Source organism: Octodon degus, unplaced genomic scaffold, assembly GCF_000260255.1.
Source record: "Octodon degus isolate 3935 unplaced genomic scaffold, OctDeg1.0 scaffold00145, whole genome shotgun sequence".
In the NCBI taxonomy this organism is placed as follows: Eukaryota; Metazoa; Chordata; class Mammalia; order Rodentia; family Octodontidae; genus Octodon; species Octodon degus.
The window spans coordinates 4,157,720-4,163,643 of NW_004524721.1; positions in this window are offsets into that span (position 1 = coordinate 4,157,720).

The window sequence follows — 5,924 nt, forward strand, 5'->3', positions numbered from 1 at the left end:
TATAGCATCTGTAGTGATTTTACCCTCTTCATTCCTCACTTCATGAATTTGAGTTATTTTTTCTTTTTTAAAAGAAGGTTGGATAGAGGTTTATAAATTTTACTCATTCTCTCAAAAAATCAACTTTTTGACTCATTAATTCTTTGCATTGTTTTCTTTGTTTCCATTGCATTTATCTCTTCTTTGAACTTTATATCTTCCTGTCTTCCTTGGGCTTTGGACTTGACTTGCTCTTCTTTTTCTAGGAATTTGAGGTGCAGCATAACATTCTTTGTTTGGGTCCATTCTGTTTTCCCGATGTGAGAATTTATCACTATAAATTTCCCTGTTAGGCCAGTTTTCATTGCGTCTCACAGGTTCTGGTAAGTTGTATCTACATTTTTGTTAGATTGTAAATACTGTTTAATTACTTCAATTTTATCTGCGACCCATTGATTGTTCAGGTGGCTATTATTTAGTTTTCATAGAATTTTTGCTGTTTCTTTTGTCAATAATTTCTAGTTTCATTGCACTGTAGTCAGAAAATATGCATTTACTTAAAAAATTCTATGTGCTAGCACATGATCTATTTTGGAGAACATCCCACATACATGGGGAAAATGTGTATTCTGATATTTTTGGGTGGATCACTTAGTAAAAGTAAACTAAGTTCTTTTCTTCACAAGTTAGATTTAGCTCTGTTATATCTTTGCTAATTTTTTGCATGGTTGATCTATCTCTTTGTGCCAATGTGGTGTTAAAATCCCCCAGTACAATTATGTTATTGCTTATTAGATTTTTCACGTCTGTTAAATTTTGTCTTACACTGTTGGGTGCTCCTACATTGGGTGCATATATATTTATAATTGTTATCTCTTCCCTTGCATTTTTCTCTAACAAGTATGTAGTGACCTTCTTTGTCTTGGTTTGAAGTTGACATTGGCAACAAATAGAATAACTACCCCTGATTTTCTCTGGGTTCCTGTCACATGGAATATTGTTTTCCATCTTTTGACATTCAGTCTATTAACTTCTTGAGTTAAATGTGTTTCTTGAATGTAGCATATGTTGGATTTTCTTTATCCACTCTATTATTCTTCTACATTTGATTGGTTAACTGAGGCCATTTACATTGATAGTGATAACTGATATGTATTGGTTTATCTTTGTCATGTTGTTTTCCTACTGTAGGATTCTCTAATTTTCTCCTTTGCTTAATTGCTTTGTTGGCTTTTTAGTTCTCTTCTGTTGTTGTTGAAGCTGTCATCATCTTTGTCTCTTTCTAACATATCATTCAGTACTCTTAGTAAGGTTGGTTTGGTTTTCATGAATTTCTTCAGTTATTCTTTGTCATAGAAGTATCTAATCTTGCCATTAAATTTGATAGACAGTTTTGCAGGATACATCAATGTGGGTTGATAGTTGTTTTCTTTCAGGACCTCAAATATCTCACTCCAAGCTCTTCTTGATTTGATGGTCTATGTTGAGAAACATGCCACGATTCTGATAGACTTTCCATTATAGGTGATCTATTTTTTTCTAACAGCTTTTAATATTCTGTTCTTTAGCTCAGTTTCTGGGATCCTGATTATTATGTGTCCGGGTGATGATTTATTTTGATTATGTCTAGCTGGAGTTCTATGTGCTTCAATTACTGTATATCAGATTCTTTCCCCATGCTTGGGAAATTTCCTGCTATTATTACTGAAAACACTTTTTATGTCTTTTGTGTTAACTCCAACTGTTTCAATGATACCTACTAGTCTTATATTATTTTTGTTTGCATCATCTTGCAGCTGTTGTATTGTTATTTCCTGCTTTCTTGTTATTTTTAAGAAATGTTTCCTCTCATGTTCACTAATTGCAATGCTATCTTCAAAGTTTGAAATTCTATCCTCTGTTGCATTCAAGCACTTTTACCAGATTTCAATGAAATTCTTAATGTCCTGTATCTATCTGGATCTGCTTCATGCATTCTAATTTGTCCTTTTATTGTTCACTTGTGTTTCCATCATTTTTCTATTCCCATTTTTTAAATCTGTGTCTTACTTAGAGGTATTGAACAATTCTTTCATGATTATTATCATTTCTTTTCTTACCTGAGAGATTATTTCTGATCTTATTTCCTCCATAGCCTGATGGGGTTTTTTCTTTACTTCAGTTGCTAGCATCTCAGAAATTTCAGATGTGTGACTTCCAAGTTCTTCTATGACCATGTCTCCAGGACTTATTTTAGGTCAGCTGGAGGTGTGAAATTGTCTTCTGTTTCTTCCTTTCATTATTTTTTTGGCAGTGATGGTAGATGGGTGGGTTGCTGGCCACCACTGGCAGAGAGTGGGATGGCAGGGTTGGCTCACTGAAGCTCCTTCATTGTGGAGTTCAATATGGTTTCTACCTCATGAAGTGTGGGGGGGGGGAGTCACAGTTCAAGAAGGATCTGAAGATGATGACTGCAAGTCAAATTTGTGTAAGGCTGTCTTGATGGTAAATTGGTACAGGGTAGTGCTTCCTAAGCCTCCTGCAGGTCACTATGGTAGTCAAGTCTCCCAACTGGTTTTCAGGGTGAGGAGGAGTGGCCATACTCAGTGAACTCCAGTGAGAAGACTGGGTGGGTGGGGGCCAGCCTACCAGGTCTCTCTGGCAGTCTTCAGGGTAGGGATGTGTGGCCAGACTCAGGAAATTCTGGTGGGAAGGTTCTCTCTATTAATTTTGAAAGAGAATTCTGCAGGGTATATCAGGCTGAACTGGAATTTGATTTCTTGTAGGACTTGGAATGCTTCACTCCATGCTTTTCTTGATGGTTTACACTGAGAAATCTGCTGTTATGAAGGGTTTTCCTTTAAAGATGATTTTTTTCTCTAGAAGCTTTTAGTATATTATTTTTTGTGCTGAATTTCTGGGATTTTGATTATTATATGGCTGGGTGTAGTTTTAATTGGATTAATATTATCCAGAGTTTTATATGCCTCAGTTACCTGAATGTCAGGTTCTTTCCACATATTTGGGAAGTTTTCTGCTGTTACTTCTGCCAATACTCTTTTTAAAAAATTTTTCCATGATTTTATTGAGAAACAAATAGTAATGAGACAGTTTCAAACCAAATTGGTAGGACAATTTCAATAATTAACACATTGCATGCATTCTTCTTAGTGGTTATATGCTGTACAAGATGCAGACATGATATCCTATTTACAAACACTATTACAACAAATCACTCTATTCATTAAAAGAATATAACTGTATATCTATCCTAACCATTTTGAATACACAGATACAAAATAGGCATTCATCTGTATCCCCTTTTTGTTTAGTTCCATTATTTGAATATTCTAGGTGTGTTAACTCAGCAAAATATTTTAAAAGAGTCCAGTAGTCCATAATAGTATTGGGTCTTCCACTTCACTGGCAATGTCAGAAATTGTTGACCTGAGTCCCCTACAGCTCAACATAACACCATGGCTTTACTTCTTATACTTCGTTTTTATACTTTTCTGCCAGATGGTTAAGACCAAGATAAAGCAGGACCTAGGCAATAAGAGTTGTAGCTTTTGGGTCTGATAAGGTCAGTGAAATCCCCTCAGGATTTATCCTGAGATCCTGTAACTCAGATTGTAGAACCTTTGTCAGTGTCAGCCATGTGCATGAGTCACGGCCATTGCTTGGCCAATGTGCTCTCTGTGAAAGCCTGAGAGAACGTTTTTTCTCCATGTGACTCTCCTTAGGCACACTCTACATCATCAATCACTTTCCTCCTTGACCCCATAATCTCCTTGATCAGAAAATTTGGGACACTACTGAGTTACATGACAATATTCTTTTTATGTATGTGTTAGCTCCTTCTTTTTCATTGATGCCTATTAGTATTATATTCATCTTTCTATCATCTTGCAGAATTTGTATTATTATTTCCTGGACCATTGTTGTTTTTAAGAGACCTTTCCTTACTTGTTCACTAGCTGCAATGGTGTCTTCAAGGTCTGAAAGTGTATCTTCCTTTGCATTCAAATGTTTTTTTTTTTGCCAACTTGTAATGAAGTTTTTGATGTCCTGTACACCTCTTTGAATCTGCCTCATACATTCTATTTCTTTCTTTATTGTTCATTCAAAGTTTCTATCATTTTTCTTTTTTATTAACTTTATTGAAAATCAATAATTACATATCATATTAAAAATTGTAGACAAATATTGAAATGTGAAAGATATAAGATGTAGAAGAGTGATTTTAAGAGAAATATTTCTGAAATGAATATGTTGCATGAGATTAATAGATTGCACATTGTAAATAAATTATTGACAAACTTAAATGAATATAACAATAAAAACTGTCCAAAATAAAAATGAAGAAGAAATAAATCACAGATCAGTCATATAATAGTTCACTCTGTGAAAATCAAGAAATGTATATTCATATAATTAGAATTCTCAAGGTAGAAACGGGTAGGAAATATTTAAAGATTTAAAATTTCTGAATTTAGTTGAACTTATGACACCACATTTCCAAGAAAAATGAACTTTTTGCACAAGAAATTTGAATAAAATCATGCCAAGATACACAAGAATTAAATTGTCCAAACTTATTGTAAAGAAAAGAATCATTAAAGCATATACATAAAAATTAGCTATGGAAGAACAAAATTAAATAGCATTTTATTCCACATTAGAAAGGAAAAAAAAAGACCAAGTGTGTAAGAAACTAGTCTAAAGGACTGAAAGAAAAAAAAAAAAGTCTGTCCTCTGAATTTTTTACTTAGAAAACATATCTTTGAAAACTAAAAGTAAGATATTTTCCAGTTATACAAACTTGAAATATTCTAATACCTCCAGATGTGGTATATAGGAAGTAACAGAGAGCATAATTCAAAAGGCAAGAGAAATTGAAGTATGCTCCAGGATGACAATAAAGAGCTCTCAAAATGATAGTTAGGCAGGACTATATAAAATATATTAGATGAACCCTTATTTAAAAGGTCATTAAAGATTTTTATTAAACAGTACTAATCTTATGTTGGGTTATACAATTTTTTTCACATATATGTGTGTGTATGTGTGAATAAAAGACAGGGAATAAGTAATATAAAGACAATGAAAAATGAAAATATACTTTTTAAAGTTTTTAATACTAGGAGAAAATATCATACTATGTCTTTTAAATAAATTATAAGTCAAAGATATAGTATAAGTCTTAAAACAAAAATTAAGATTAAGCAATATTCAGAAGATTAAGTACTAATTAAAAATTAAATGTTTCAAAACAATTGAACTAAGAAAAAGTTTTCACGATAGTAAAGAAGTACTAAGAATAAAACATAAGATAAATACTGGAATGGCAAATAAATGACCAGCACTTCTAACAGTTTGGGGAAAGTATATCACACAAAGTTCTAGTGTGTTGTGGATATGGATAATGTCCATGACACTTAGTGGTGGCCAGGTGTCTCATGTGGGACTGAGCTACTGCCATTTCCTTGAAATCCACCCTGTAGACCCAGATGGAATCATGATCCATACAGTGTGGGAGACGTCCATTTGTAGAGTGTGCTGGTGGAAATATTTTGCTGCTGTACACAAAAGAATAATTGAAAGACTACTTGTGTATACCTCTTATTCTCCTGTGTTTAATTGTTTGCCCTATTTGGTGGGTTTTTTCCATTCTCATTCATGGAATTGTGATCATTTTGCTCCTTCTCTAGCACATCATTAGTAGTCTATGTGGGCTTGTCTTTGTTATCATGAAATTCTTAAGTTGTTCTTTGTCATGAGAATATTTCACTTCTCCATCAAACTTGAAAGTTTTGCAGGGTATATCAGTCGGGGCTGGAATTTGTTTTCTTTCAAGACTTGTATTACTTTGCTCCATGCTCTTCTTGAACTCATGGTATGTAAAGAGAAATCTGCCATTATTCTGATGGGTTTTCCTTTAAATGTGATCTGTTTCTTTTCTTTAG